The sequence below is a fragment of the Cygnus olor genome, chromosome Z (genome assembly GCF_009769625.2).
Source record: "Cygnus olor isolate bCygOlo1 chromosome Z, bCygOlo1.pri.v2, whole genome shotgun sequence".
NCBI lineage: Eukaryota > Metazoa > Chordata > Aves > Anseriformes > Anatidae > Cygnus > Cygnus olor.
Window position 1 is genome coordinate 54,513,816 of NC_049198.1, and position 16,643 is coordinate 54,530,458.

The 16,643-nt window shown below is 37.1% G+C and overlaps 1 protein-coding gene across 14 annotated transcripts in view; it reads right to left on the reverse strand.

Annotated features, from left to right (window-relative positions):
* The window catches only part of PAM (peptidylglycine alpha-amidating monooxygenase), a 141,507-nt gene that overhangs the window by 103,008 nt on the left and 21,856 nt on the right, over positions 1-16,643 (reverse strand). For 2 of the 14 annotated variants that reach the window (XM_040540666.1, XM_040540663.1), the window contains exon 1: positions 9,781-9,893. The exons of 11 other annotated variants lie outside the window; for them this stretch is intronic. The gene's annotated coding sequence lies outside the window, so the exon portion shown is untranslated. Of the gene's footprint in view, positions 1-9,780; positions 9,894-16,643 lie in introns of those variants that run through there. One more of the 14 variants, XM_040540657.1, reaches the window with a different exon arrangement.

Genomic DNA, 16,643 nt, shown 5'->3' on the forward strand with positions numbered 1-16,643 from the left:
CTCAAGTTATTTATCAGGCCTCTCTACCTGCTACAATAATTTGAAGACCATTGTGATGTTTTGGGAGAAAAAGTGTCCTTTTCAATGTTAATTCAGGCTGTATCTGACATTCCATGAATAAAAGCCAACACTGTGCTCTTTCAACACAATATTGGCCGTATCAAGTAGAAAGTCTGACAGCTTTCTGGAGGGCTAGTTTTGACTAGTTGAGAGATAAAGAAAAAATCTCACAAGGATTAAGTTTAAAAATACATGTTCTCCATTGTTAAAACAAAAACAAAACAAACAAACAAAAAAAAACACAAACAACCACAAAAAAAAGGCAAAAAAACACCAAATAATTTTTTAAGGTCTAAGCTTAACTTTGAATTTTCTCAAATCCCGGAAGAATTCTCCTATGTAGACAAATTTTTACAATATGTGATCTCCAAAACAAAATGTAATAACAAAAATTAAGAATCTACATAAACCAGTCCATGGTATTGCTGAAAACTGGAAACATTCTCACTTTGATTTTATTGTGCTACTAACTAATTATTAGATGCATCAGCAGACACAAACATTCAAAAAAGTTACTGACCAATGATCTCACTAAAATAACCACTTTTTCTGTCTCATCCAACAGTGGAGATCTGTTTTCCAATTATATTTAATATCTTTGGGCAGGAGATAGATATCTTGCTAAGTAGGAAAGTTAAAATTACCTCATAATAATCACAAGAAATTCTCCTGAGACCACCCTTTGCAATCAGGCTGAAGACAGATGGTGCCCATGTTCAGCACCAAGTAACGCTGACCACAATATCTGCCACTCAAAAACACTTGAAGGATGAGCTCCATCTGTGTCTTAATTACTGCTACAGCAAAATCATCCACTGTAATGGCAACAGCTCCACAATTTTGCAACATTAAAAGATAAACCATTTTATAACTAAAGGATGTTACACAGAACTAGCCATTATGAACTATTTACAGGGAAAAAGGTTAAAAGCTTGGAATATGAACAAAGCTTATTAGCTTCCTGAAAAAAAAGAAAAAAGACAACAATACATCTTCTGTGAAAGTATATGTTTAGAATACCTCCTTAAATAAACTCTCATTCACTCACTAAAATAAAAAAAGCAAATTTTAGGCTTATGTTTTGCATGGAAGTATAGCAAATAATACCATGTTTAGGAAAATGTAACAATACTGCATTTGTTTTCATTTTTGAAGTGTTTGTAATATCCTTCATAAAGCTTTTAGGTATAAAATAACACCAGAATTTCACACTGTTGTCACACAAACTTGACAAATAAAAGTAAAAGATAAGAGATATAACCTACCTCTGTCACATTCAACATAACACAAAGAGCAGTATTAAATCATACTTGTGAAGCACACACATTATGGAGCTCTGAAATAGCAAACAAAGCTACGGAAAAAAATTACTACTGGTGAGTTACAAAATAATTCCTGAAGAATACTTATGATGAAGAATACAAAACATACATAAAACAACTGTCTGGGTACTTCTGTAAATATATGGGTATCTATCTCAACAGCTAGTTATACCTAAAAAGATCAATTCACAAGTATTACTAAATTCTTTTCCTAGAGCTTCCATGATGTTAGGAGGTAGCTAATTCACTATACAGAATGGGAACTGAAGCACAGGACCCTGCATGGTATCTTGGGACCAAGTCAAGAACTAAATCAAGTCCACCTGCACCAAAGTGCTGTTCACAACCCATCATCATAACTGATTTTCCTGAAGTCACAATGTCCTCAATAAAACTCAGAGCTAGAATAGGCCATAATTAGACTGGACACTTCTAAAAGCTTATATTAGAGCTACGAGTGACAGATGTTTATTTTATTATTATTATATCAAACTCTAATTCCAGGAGAACAGAAATACAAAATTTATCATTCATAATTTTTACATGGTAGCTCCTCTTATTGTCGGGCTACTGTAACTAACAGGTAAAATAACATGGACATTGTGTACTTCATTCCTAGTTATCATGACCAGAACTGTTTCAAGATTTCTTTTTCTTTTTTTTTTTTTTTTTAAACTGATGAATTGAAAAGAAAAAGGTTTTGTATCAAAAAAAAACACAAACTGGAGACTTTCTCAAACAAAGAAAAGAAATTGCCTACTGTTGCCTTCTCAGGAGGAGAGAAACAGGTTCAACCCCTTTTACTGACACAAATGCAGTGGCCTTACACATCTCACCTCCCAGAATACGAGCAAACTTTGTACTATCGTGTTCATTCTCTTTGAATATAAATCCCAGCTTAAACTCCACGTCACTGCCATACTGATGTTCTACTGTACTTTTCTGAAGAAGATGGCATGCTCCTTTCCTGCCCTTCAAAACTAGTCTCACTTCCCTTTGATTAACCACAGGGTAAACTATAACCCTCTTTTCATGGATGCCTGATAAAGTAAAAGCATTCAAGTTATACTGAATTTTAAAACAATAAATAAATAAATAAATAAAATCAAGGTAGCTAAAAGGTAGAAATAAAATCCTTCTCCTTCACTAGCCCTACAGCAGCATTTCTCTGTGGCTGAAGCACTTAAGGAACACAGCGACTGATCTTTCGCCACTCCATTCTTTGTGCACTAAAGCTTCTTTCAGGTGTGTTGTAAGGACACAGGCAGGTGGCAAGAGACTCCTTACACACCATCAAGTGAATTTAATGCTGATGAATCTTTTAACCATTGGACTTGCTCAATAAGTAACAGAAGTCAGACACTGATATCTTGCAGAGGTACACAAGTGCTTTGTTTCTGCACAAGTCTAGGTTTAGTTCTGGAATTCAAGCACCCTTCTGACTCCCACTCCTTTCCACTGTTAGTCACTTACAGACTTACATTCTGACAATTTCAGATTAAATTCATTCCTAGTTTAAACTGTGCAGATTTCACTAAAGTCAACATGATTTTTCAGGCATGATTCTTGCAGCACCCCCAGAAGAAGTCCACTTCCTTTTATACAAATTTTAGTGCACTGAAAATAATGGTACTGCTTTAAAACGAGAAAAAAAAAAAGGAAAGAAAAAAAGAAAAAAGAACAAAGAATACAACCCTCACCTACAACCTCTCTGAGGTAATACATGATGGTACTACAGAAACAGAGGTACTTAATTGAATCATAAATTAATGTCTCTGCTAGAACCACAGCACTGCTTCTGTTCTGAGGTTAAATAGTCAAAAGACAGAGAGAGAGCAAGAAAGCAAAATAATTGTGTGGCTTCACCATTTTGACTTCTATTTGAGTCATAAAACTAACAACACCGCAAATTGAGAGGTGAAGAGGAGGAGGCTTGAAGACGAAAACATAAACAGAAACCACACAAACCTCAAATGAAATCCTATAAAATACACTGAAGTCCTACATCCCCCTCATACAGAACATGCCTAATAGTGTCAAGGGATTATTTTGCTTTTTAAAGAAGTTCTCCAGAATTAGGTGCTGTAGTTAAACACTGTAGACACAAAATATCCAGCTCCGGATAACACAAGCTCTACTGAATGCTAAAACATTTTTCTCAGTACACTATTACTTTTATTTTATATTTGCTTTTATACTTTAAAGAATGATCACCTAAATTACTCACCAGTGCAGAGTAATCACGTATACAGGATATCGTAATAATCTCCAAATCAGAAAGTCATAGTTTTAGAACAGGAGAATATCACTTTGAAAATCAAAACACCAATGGAGCAAAAACAGGTTACTAGACAATATGTACTGGAAGTATGCGTAAACCCCCAGAACTTCAAGAATCCCTTTAAAAGAACAGAAGTTTGAACTACTATTTCTACCTTTTTTATCATCATTTTGTTAAACATGTTTAGTCACAAATGTTTACATGGTTTCAGGCAAAAGAAAGGCACTCTGAACTTGAAAGACAGTTAAAAGAATTTTATGCAGATTGTTTTTCATTTTTATCTGGCTACAGAGGGAAAATTCTACATCTTAGGGACAGAGCAGAAAAGTTCTCAGGGAGATTTTTGAAACAATGCAGAAAAAGACGCACAAGCGTTGCACATGGATTTTTCTACCTTTGTAGTCCTCCTGACTGAAGGATCCAATCTTCTAAAGTCATACATGCTTATCTCTAAGTCATTTTATTTATTAAGACTAAAAATACTACACACATCCTGTCAGCAAATCTTAGCCAGATTGGGACACAATTTGTCTCATATTGACTTAAATGCAGGCTGCATAGCCTTCATCTCCGCATTCCACATACATCTGTACAAATAAAGCCATAACAGACAGGAGGCAGTTGAGTAAACACCAATGATTGATTCTCAAAGACTACATATTTCCTCCATTATAATTAACTTCTGTGGAAAAAAAGGGCAGACGCACCATCCTGTGGAGACAAAAATAGGCAAAAGAGCTTAAAAACTTTGTGTTAAGGGGAAAAATCTAGCCCAATCTAAGAGGCTGACAAAGCTGAGGCAGCTGTGGCTCCTCATCTGCAGGTCCAGACGGAAGCAAGGTCAGGCATGTCCTCCCAGGAGGGACACCACCCTGCGGCCTCACCCCCAGCCAGCTGGCCTCTCCTGGTCCCCTCACCAGCCATCTCCTCCCGTGGCTTCACCCTGACAGGTACTCATACAACCGCTTTCCTGGGCACCTCATCCACCCGCGGCCAGCCTGGCTTGACCTATGCTGGTCACCACAGTTGGTCCCATGGCCCCAGGCCCCACTCCAGCTGCCAGCCCTTAAACCTGTGGTCCAACACATATGGGCACCGAAAAAGGAGGGCCCCTCTGTCCCTCGGTTAGACCCCCCATGGTGGTGCCCAGGCCCCACGCGTGGACAGATCAGAGCCCTCGCCCAGGAAAGGGCCCAAAGGGAATCTGACAAGATGGCAGGACAGACCACACAGGGTGCCGCCTGACTATGGTGCCAACCTGTGTGCTATCTATACACAGCTGGCCCTTTTTAACCCCTTCCACCCTGCCCTTGCTTGAAAGATTTTGGGTTTTTTTGGTCGTCATTTAAGAACGCCATGCTCCTACTGTCAGATCTTGAAATGGATTCTCTTGTTCAAACAAGGTCAGAAAATTACCTGTGACTTCTATCTGAATAGTAACTTTACAAAATCTTAGTGAAAATATTCAGAAATTTGCAATTCAAATTAAGTAAAAAATCAATTCACTAAAATCACTTGTACCAGCTAACAGCTCTTGTATTTAACTGCTGTCTCGAACAGAGAGATTTTAAAAGACACAAAACCCCACCAAAATGCTAGGGTATGGTTTGACTTTCCAGCTAAGCCAAAAAACAAAACAAAACAAACAGGGCAAGCTCAGGTGCCTATGCTCTGCATGCCAGTTGATCGTGTCTTCTCGACTATGACAAAATCTGTGATTCCACAGCTTAAAGTGGAATAGGTTCATTTTGCTAATTTGGTGCAAAGGCTACTTGTGTTGTTACAGATTATGCTTCTGTTGCATCATCCAGCTGGACAAATTCATCCTATGACTGATAGTGAAAGGTACCAGGAAAGTGAGTCCTAGGAAAGCATGAACAAGACTGCTCCCAGACATTAAATTTACTTAACATCATCAAAATTTATTATGTCATTATGTTTATTATGTAATCTTGTTTTCTTGTTATATAATAGAAACAGAAAGGGCTCCTAATTTACCCTGCGCAAGCCTTTTTTGCTTAATAACTTCTTCAATCCATTTTTAAGGTAAGTATCTCCATCTCTTCATTTTCAGTATCGTTTTAAAACTCCTCATAATTCTGTAATGTCCTCAAGCTGTATGGCCACTATTCCAGACTTTTTTTTCTTTAAAAAAAAAAAGTACTATTTATCCTTTCCCTTATTCCCCCTACTATCTTACTAGTTTTCTACTCAGAATACTGAGAATGGAGAAAACATGCCAATGATCAATGATGCCACTCTAATAGAGGATCTCAAGTACTTTTACAAGTATTACAACACAGAGTCCACCCAAACGTGAACCCCTATAAACAACCTTACAGGATTATAGTAGAAGAACAAACACAAGCCTTGTTTCGATTAAGAATTGTTTGACTGTGACATGTGAACAGAGTCTAGAGCTCTGGTGGGAAAAGAAGGGAAGGAACAAAGAAAGGGAGAAAAAAGAAAGAAGCTCATAACCCCAATCTACTGCTGACTCCTTAGACAGAGGCATTAAAGAAACAGCTGTGCACTGGACAATCACTGCTCCCTTGCTACACGGGTTATGTATTGGACGGTTGCGTCTAATCTTCCAAAGCAAATTTTTTTCTTACAACTGCTCCTCAAAAGCAATACTAAATAATTTATGTTGGGTGCAAAATTCATGCTGCCTCCTATGCCAAGGATACAAAGCAGGAAGAACTCCTGAATAGGAGAAAAAAATAAAGTCAGGCTTCCACCCATGTTGTAGCTGCCAGGTATCTGCCACTAACCAGACAGCTTACTTTCCCTTCCTTTCTAAAACCACTTGAGTAACTATTCAAGATGCTATTACCCAGAATTAAAATGAAATAGGACTGGAATTTAATCTCCATCTATGTATATGATCATCAGCAAACTGCTGATGTGAGCTGCGGTCAGATCATTAATCTTTACTACAGCATTATATGACAACATTTTCCCCAATGACTTTAAAAAATAAAACAAAAACAAACAAAAATTTGTTTCCTTTCAGTGATAACCATGTAACATTGTTTGCATCCAGAAGACAATACAACCAAAGCAGTTTAAAAGCAAATTTAGGCAGTAACAATTGATAGCTAATTGTCATTTCAACCCCTTTAAGAAACGTTTAAAAGCATGTTGCTTTTAATTGGGACTGTAGTTAAGAGCAAACGCCTATGCTGGAGAGAAACGACAATGATACAGAAGGTAATTAATACAATGCTGTCTTTTAGGACAAGAAATACTGTTCTAAAGATTATAAAAATGGCTATGTCGTCGCCATTAGTCCATACTACAAAAAGTAACACTTGAAACTACTAATTCCCTTTCAGAGGTTAAGTATGCTACAAGTGTAGCTGTTAGTATCTAGATTAATTGTTAGTATCTAGCTTAACTAGTAGGGTAGAATTATAAACTCCAATTATAATTCAATGTCACGATCTGAAAAAGACATTTTGAGTAAATAATGCGCTATAACAATTTCCCCTTCCCCGCCCCCCACGCCCCCAACTTTTGGCCAGAACAGGGTTTATATACATTTAAGTGTAGTAGGTACTACAGTTAGAGCGTAACTGGACTGGCAAAAAGGTAAGCATTTATGTTTGTATGCAATTTTTTAAAAATTTTATTTGGTCACATTTGAAATGCTTATTCAAGAAAGCTAAGCAAGTTACAATTTCTATGATTAAATTAATATCATAATAACTTTTACCTTAAAAATTACAATTACAATTTAACTTCATGCCCAACAGAGTATTATTTTTAAAGAATCTTTCATTTTTCTTTCTTTTTTATAAAACATTTGTTTTGTTCTTTAATATATATGATAATCTAACTTGCAAATCACCTTTTTATGTGTAGATTCAAATTGGCCCACTGAAAAAAAAAACGTCAAAAAGTATACAGAAACCAGTTCAATGAAAAGAACTTACAAACACAAACTACAGTCTACTGCTCTCATATGTACTTCAGATATGCATTTTTTTTTTCCTGATTGGAATCTGTCTTCTAACACAGTTTCTGGTTTAAAAATAGTATTCCCAGTATTTTTTTTTTAATATTCCTAGTGTTTGCATCCTAATCTTCTTTGCATTTAGGCCCACCATTAGCCTTCTTAATTTCACAAGAAGCTGCAATAGATAACAAAATATATGCAACTTGAAATATGTTTCCATATTTCCATAATACGGAACTGCTCACATTGAATTCAATTGAAAAACCACAAAATCCTCATAATCAGCTCTTTTCCCATCCCTTTCAGAAGGGAAAATTATGAGTGGATCTTTAATCTAAATTCCATGTGCCCAAATAATATAAATCTTTTGACATTTAATACAAGTAGTTTCAAAGCTCTGACTATGGAAACTTCAGAGTATTTTTTCCCAAAACAGAGCACCTAAAACTGTTAAATAATAGAGTATACTGTGATCAAAACTAGATTGCTTTTAGTACATACATCGATAAACAATTTTTTGTAAGTATCAAACGTGAAAGTTAAAAGATACCAACACTGGAAGGGAAAGTAGCTTCTTCAGTTTAACTGAAATAATCTTCTTTATTATAGTATCCAATAGTTAGGCAGTCAAGTAGAGGAAAAAATAGCACATTTATCTTTGTAAAGAAAGGAAAAATCCTTAGTCTACATGGGCTTGAAAAAATCCAAGAAAAGACATGATCATCACTAGACAGTCTAATTTTTCTAGTGCATCTTGCCTACAATGATTAATAATGTTTCCAGTGGTCTTGCACGTAGCATTAGACTGCCTAAGTGCCTTATTTAATAGCCAACGCATACTAAGTACTTTCAGAACCCCACTCCCAGGCAATTTACTATCTAAATAAAGCAATGGACATTATGGTCAAAACACCCAGAATAAAACAAGTAGATGGAAAGGAAACATGGCTTTTTTATTTTTATTTTTAATATTTTAAATATTTTTAAAGTATGCACGGTGTACAGTTAAACAGAAAAAAGGGTGAATTGGTGAGCTTGTACAAAATGCACTTCATGTGCATTAACATATATTCTCCTGCAACACCAAAATCTCCTTTTACAAACTTGTTTTCACTTGCACTAATAGTTCCTCCCTCACTTCCCACCCCATACATTTTTTGTTTTAAGTATTAAATACACAGATTTTTATTTTTAAACAAATAAAACCCCATAGAATTTCCAGGGTGGAGAAATCAAAAAACGATAAACCCAAAATGAAGTTATATGGCATTAAAAGAAGACACAAAATAATTATTTATTATAATTCTGCAGCTCAGCTCCTCCAGGGTTGTGTTTTTTTTGTTTGTTTGTTTTTTGATAGAAGACCAAATCAAAAACTAAACACTGGGCATGGCCAGTTGCAACAATAAAGATGTAAAGCAATGAAGAAAGTGGACTGGAGAAGACAAAAAAATCCACCTATGAAACCAAACGTTCATGGCTTTTCATCTTGGGCTTACTAATAAACTTAGCTTGTAAGACCAAAATGTACAAGAGCCTTGTCAGTTTCTCATAAGAATCAGATTCCTCAGTGTTTTATTATGTTTTTCCACTACTCAATATAAAAACCAGAACCTCTACTTTGCTGAAGAGTGACAACAATTTCAATAAGAATTCAAAATTCTTGCTATAAGCAAAATTGCATGCAGAATAATTGCATGTGTACTATGTTTATCCACTGCTCCATTATCCACATAACTAACCCACAATTCAAATTACTTTTTTCCCCCTATTTTCTTTATCTTTATTTTTTTCTTATTAAAAGCTTGATCTTGTTTCTCTTAGGTAATGCTCCCATTACATATTTTGTGTTCTCTTCTGTTGATTAGAAATAAGAGCTCAGGGAATTTAAATTGGTAAAAAGAAAAAAAAAAAAGAAAAGCTCTAATTACTCAGTAAAGCACTTTTTAACTTAAATAATTTTTAGTTTCTATTTTTCATATTGTTGAATATTATCTAGACTTTGCCAAGTTTAAATTACACAAGCTATGCAATTAGTTCACATAAAACACAGTTTATGTATTTTGTGGATGACTGCAACAGAGGATAAAAAAAGCAATGCCTCCCAGTGTTAGGATATAAAAAAAATTATTAAATATGAAGCAAAAGCCACTTACCTTCCAGCCTCACGAATTTCTAAAACGATGCTAGACAATAGAACATATAGAGGTGCACTTATGATCTTTAGCAAGGGCTGAATCATCTTCATGTAGATGCTCTGAATAGCCCCTGTATGCATACTGACATCATCAGTAAAGACTTGTAGGCAGAGGATACTATGGTAACCATGCAATGTGCTGCAAGAGAGAAGCCTTTAATTGCTTTAACAACTTCCTGAGGCTCTTGCTACTAGGCTTTGATTTGCTGAGTAGGAAATGAAGGCTGTCACAGAGGCAACGAGTGTGACACTGTGCAGGAAAAAACCCTCACTGAATCCTGAATCTATTAATTGTGATGTGACTTTTTAAGTGACAAATGTCATAGCCTGAATCCATTACTGACATTTTCTGACACCTGCAAGCTCTGCCAAAAGTCATAGGTCAAGAAATAATACTGTCAGGTAGCAATTTTATAAGCATTTGTATTTTGCTTTCTTATTTGCACATGTTGATACCAATGCATTGAGATGTTCTTTTCTCCAAGTAATGGCACAGCATTCAGTATAGGATGCTCCTCTCTAACAGTGGGTCACAGTCACAACAGAATCTGAAGACCAGATACTATGGCTCAGGCACAACATCAACTGGCACGCTGTAAAATCCTAAGGCCACCACATATTTACCCCACTGTCTCTCAATTTCAGTGACTGTCTGTCACTATATCACGTATGAAGCACAAAGCTCACATAAATATTAGCAGCAGTGACATGATATAACCAACAAATAGCTGTATATGAGGTTTTGGCAAAACTTTCAAAAGAACTGTAGTATTTTCTCTTAATTTTGCATATAAATAGCTCAGCTGGTTTTTTTCCTTTTTTTCCCTATTTTAAAAATTAAAAGCTAACAACATGAATAGCAAGAATTATACAAAACCAAAAAGCAAGCCTTGGAGCAGGAATGGGACCCTACCCAGTCACATTGTTTTTTGTTTTCAGTTCCAACCAGTTTGGGGTTTTTGTTTCTTAAGGGGCATGATGGGTGGGGGAAAGAATCATTGTCCGTAGGTTTGACTTAAGCATGACAGTGTTATCCTGAAAGCAATTTCACTTCTTTAACACAAATATGACACACATTGCAAAACAACAATGCCAACATTCCAGTTTTGAATTCCCCAGGAACTCAGCCTCCCCTTCTTGGTCATCTCCCAAGCTAATGCTCTGCTTGAGCACTGAGATCAATTAAGAATTCTTCTAGATGGAGTGTGATAGTTACCCAGAAACGATTAAGTTTCTGGTCAAGATAGTTACCCAGAATCAATCATTTACATCTATTTCTTTTGGCTCAAAACTGCAAGATAGAATCATTTTATTTTTTTCAACTTAAAAATGCAACTATTGGGAAACCTTTAACAGCTTCTGTTTCAATCTAGTCCTCAACTCCCATTTGCCACAAGTGTTAAATATTTAAAAAAAATAAAAAGTAAAATACACTTTCTTAATATATAAATACATTAAGCATTGGAAGATTAATGCTACCGTAATTTCATTGCTTTTTGTGAATACTTGGAAGTCTAAACTTATAGTTCATAGGATGATTCATTATACAAGTACTTTAACATCACAGGTGAGATGGTCAGTTCATACTCTGTACCTGTGGAAAAAGAACAGCATACCACGCTAAACTGTACAGCCGGCAGTCTGATCTCCACACCCACCATTATCATGTGGTATCAAGCACGAGTGCCAATTGAAACGTTCAGGTTTCTGTTTAGACTCCAGTCTGCCAATGCAGAAACGTTTCTTTCTTTCTAGAGAAATCAAAACTGCCTCCTATGTAGGAGGCTGATGTCAGCTTCCCACGAACACACGGAGATCCTAGGAACGCTTTATGGTTAGGATTCCCCCTGATGTCTAAAATGAATGTCTAGAAGAGCTGCTGAAATGGGTTGTTTAATAAGTGCCATAGTTTCAATTCTAACATTAATCAAATCCTTGCAAGACAGCTGCGCTTCCCACAGGTAGGTTGAAAATTCTGACACGGTAGATTAAGAAGGCTTTTAAGGCCTCATATTCTAACCACTTCCAGAATTAGCTGTCATTCAACACATCAAATTCTGCACTTTTTAAAAAACAACCAGCCAAAGAAAAACTTGCTGGCCTTTTTTCAAGTACAAGCACAGAACACTTCTATTTTACACACATAGACTGCTTTTCATAGCAAACTTTCTGCATGCATGCCTAGTTTAAAAACTATTGAACCACGGTACAAAGAAGCATATTGCTCTCCATCACAGCCTTTGCTACTTCATACATTTAATGCTATGTAATTGGTAGGAAAAATGTATGGAACAGTTGGAGAACTGTCATTATCAAGAAGTTAAATACACAGCACTCAAACAAGTTCCCTCTAACTGCAGCGAGGCAGAAAGTCATAGCCAGTTATTTTTCTTACTTCTCTGCTGGGGCAGGATTAGGACCCTAATGGACGCTAACAGCCCTCATCTTCGTAGGTGAGCAGGTTCAGAGACAAAAAGCAGCTCAAAACAGAAGCAGAAAACGGCAGACACTCTGCCCCCTCTGGCTCTGCCCTCAGACTGGCACAACAAGCTGGTTAGGGCAGGTGAAGGTGCCCGACCAGAAGCCAAAAGGGCCAGAGGAACGTCAGGAGTGAAGCTCCTTCTAAAGCCAGGGTGTGAAAGGTGCATGCCATTTCCAATTCGTTCTCAAATGACTACAAAGAAGGAGAAAAAAAAAGCAGATATATATGCAACCAAATATAAAAGCCTGTTCTAGAACTGGAGTGCTAGTATCTTGACTGCATAGCTGAAAATGTAGTTGCACGGGACAAAAATGAAAACCTATGCAATCTTAAACTGCTAAATGACACATATGGCATTTCAAGTGACATTCGTCTGTAACACTTTTCCCACAATACCCTTTCAGTTTTGAGATGAGGAGCGACAGGCAGTATCTGGCACCTCTAAGAAATTAAATCCATCCCCTCAGAGAATGTAAAAATAAATAAATCCAATAAATCCATTACCTCAGAGTCTTGATTTAGGAACTAAGTGACTGTGTCAGTTTCTTCAGTTAGAACATCTTATGAAAAGTATTTTTCTGGGAAAATTCTACAACCTCCTCTTCCATCTCAAGCTAACCCACCTACAACTCATTTATAAAGAAAATAAAAATAAAGGGTAGTCATTTCTTCCTCGAGCATCCTTGTAGCTTAATTTGATATGGGAAGTTGATACTGTCAACCATAAGGCTTTGTCTAGATAATGTTACTTTTTTAATCTCCACAAAAAAATACAGATTTAGGCCAAGAAGGTACAACTGTCAATTACAAGGAAAAAAAAAAAAGAAATAGAAAAATAACAAAATTCCAAGTAACAGTTTGGTATGCTTCTTAGAGGCTTGATTTGAGCTGAACAAAGTGTGGGTTCTAAGACGAAAAACAATAAGCAATCACATTATTTTGGACTATGACTGGAGACAGGCACAAGGTTAGGGCATCGGAATATGTTAGAATGGGATTGCAAATTACAATGAGAGACAAGCACACAAATTCCTTCTTAAGGTCAGAAAGCCAAGTACTGAAAAATTAAGGTTGGTGTATATAAAACAGCAATCTTGACTTCATTTTTGCAGACACATGCAATTGTTTCCTGATATGCGTAAGCTCCATAATCATCCAAAAATCTCATTTCAACAGCAATAGAAAGAATGGAGGAAAAAAAATAGTTTGCATTCTTTAGCAATCATGACAGCATATTCTGAAGTACTGTTCTTATTAAAAGGCATTCCAAACTGCTTGCACCCATATATTTCACTGAACTCTTCCCCCACACCCAATCTATCTTGAAAGAGACCAAGAACATGCACACAAAATTTACCCAGAACATATTCAGCAGTGTTTACCCCCATCCCTACTGAAACCTGTGCATAAGCCATGTAAGTCAGTAACTGTTGAACAGGTGGGTACAGGACAAGCTATAAGAGGTGGTTGGTACCTCTTATAGCTTGTCCTGTACAGCTATAAGAAATGCTGAATATTCAACACATTAACACTTAGCAATAGATCGAAAATAGTTGAAAATAACCAGATGAATTTAAGTTTATAATATACGAAAAATATTATGATGCAATATAAAGGTTTATGAATAGAAAATTCAATTAGAAAACATTTTGAATTAGAAGATTACTGTGTTTACTTCATATATATACACACACATACATATGTGTATATATATATACACATATACATATACACCCCTCCAAATTTAGGGATTGTCTATTCCTCTATAGTGATTAACACGTTGAAACAGTGCAGCAATTCTTATTACCACCAACACTACTGGTAAAAAGGAGGCAAAGCACCTCAAGCAGGATCTCCTTACTCTACCACATGGATTCCTGAACCTGGCCACATCACGGAGCGTACAAAGGGTAAATGACACACACAGCCACTTCAGGCCAAGCAAAGTATTTTTAAATGCTTCACCTGGTTCTACCACCAAACCTACTCAAATCTGGCTCTTATTTGGCACCAGCCCCACTTAAAGTCTATTATGGACTGCATAGTCCTAAAAGGCTCTCACAGAAGCAGCGTAGTATTAAACTGCTATCACAGCTTTCTCTTTATAGACTGCGTCTGGATGTTGTTTGTTCTTGCACACAACTCCATAACAAACATCTTTCCTGATACTGCAGTGGTGTGGGAAGGGACCAACACATGCACATGCTTCGGAATGACCACCACCACTGCTGCCCATCTCTTCAAGGCTCCCAGAGGCACCCAACCATCCTGCTACCAGTTACAAAACACTCAGTAAAAACAAAAGCTATGATCACATTACGGCAGGGAGCAGTGGGGAGTGGGTGTGGGGGAAGGAAGATAAAAATGCAAAAAAAAGAAAAGATCCACAACTGTTCTCAACAAGTGACTTTTTCTCCAGCTACCCAACTCTTTTTCATTTAACCATCTAAAACATGTCCTATTTTTCCCAGTCTGTGCATCCCTTCAGTTAGAGTTTGCTGCTTGGGCGGGCTTGCTTTATGCAATACCCAGGGATTAGCTATAAAAATAAAACTCAGAATCAGGACTAGGCATTTCTGAAATAGTTACGGCGCAATGTATTTACAAACAGCATGCACCCAGGCACTTGCATTGATATATTCGTATTTGAAAAACTGTAGTAAAAGATGCCCCATGGATCATTCCTACAGTTCAAAGCTTAGCTTTGAAGATTAACATCTAAATACACACACTGTACTACAATACCCACACCCAATTAAAGCTTGTAAATATTGATCCCTGACACATACGAGCAGTTTTTTTTGCCGAAGGCAAAAACTTCTCACATGTGATACATTTCCTTAAAAGGAACATCAATGCACACAATGATATCTACTTACATTTTAAGGGTGGAGCAGTTCACCTTGAGAGAGAAAAATGAGGTACATAGCAAGACTAGTCCTACTGTTCATTTCATTTTACATTTCTGCATTTCAGACAAAAATTCCAAAGTGAACCACAACTTTCCATCATCTAAAAATACCCTAGTGTCACTCTGTCCAAATGCTCCTCACAGACAGAAAAAAAAAGCATATTAATTTCCTTCCACTCCCTTAGCTTCATGTATTCATGGTTATCAGGTAGCTTTTGCTGCTCTGCCAATGGAATGTCAGCACAGCTTTTTGTTCATTCCACAGAAAGTTTCCTGCCTTGCCCTAAAATAGTGTTATCCTTCAGTCACTGTATGCCACCATTTCTTTACTGCGTTGCTGGCCTAAGAGCTAACTAAAGCACATTGAAGGCCAGCTAAATACTAGACAGAAACAAATATCTATTCCTCAATCCATTCCACCGTTGTCCAGTAATTTTAACACTTTCACTTCACGGGACGTACTGGGTTTATGCCATTTCCAAATCCCAAAAATGTCTTGGTGATAAGTGCATGCTTTGTTTTCCACAGCTGGAAACTTGGCTCTAGAAGAATGACTTTGCCACATTAACCGCACTTTGAGATGCACACTTTTAGGACCTAAAGGGGGCCAAAAGGAAAGCTTGGGTAGGAACTCTTTGTCAGGGGGTGTAGTGATAGGACAAAGAATAATAGCTTTAAACTAAAAGAGGGTAGGTTTAGGTTAGATAACAGGAAGAAATTCTTCACTCAGATGGTGGTGAGGCACTGGCACAGGCTGCCCACAGAAGCTGTGGATGCCTGATCCCTGAAGTGTCCAAGTCCAGTCTGTATGGGGCTTGAGCAGCCTGGTCTGGTGGGAGCTGTCCCTGCCCATGGCGGGGGGGGGTGGAACTGGGTGGTCGTGAAGGCCCCTTCCAACCCAAACCATTCCATGATTCTATGCTTCCAGCTTTTATTATAGCAAACTGGGTTATGGTATGACCTCAGACTGCTTATGGAACAAGAGTTGCATATTTGCCATAGATGTTCCCAGCCTCAAACACTGTTACTGTTACACAAATAAGAGTCACTGTCCTGAAAAAAGTGGGTTACTTTTCCAGGTAAGAAAATCCCAGCTGAAGGGAAAGACCAGAAAACTTAACATGGTAATTACAACCTATTTCCTGTTTCATGCTGAAACATGATTTACTGTTCATGATTTATTGTTTCATAGCACTATAAAACTTTCAAATTTCAGCACCGAATACTTCACAGCAGAAGTGTACTACATCTGTGATACCCACTAGCTCCTGTCAAGCTTTTAGACAGAAACACAGAAGGTAAATTTTGATCAAGAAAATTTTAATATCTACTTAGGACAAGATAATGCTTTATTGAACATCTGGCAAGCAAGCTTAGCAAGGCAAGCACTCCCTAAATGAGCTCAGCAGAGACTTCGCAGTGAAATCTT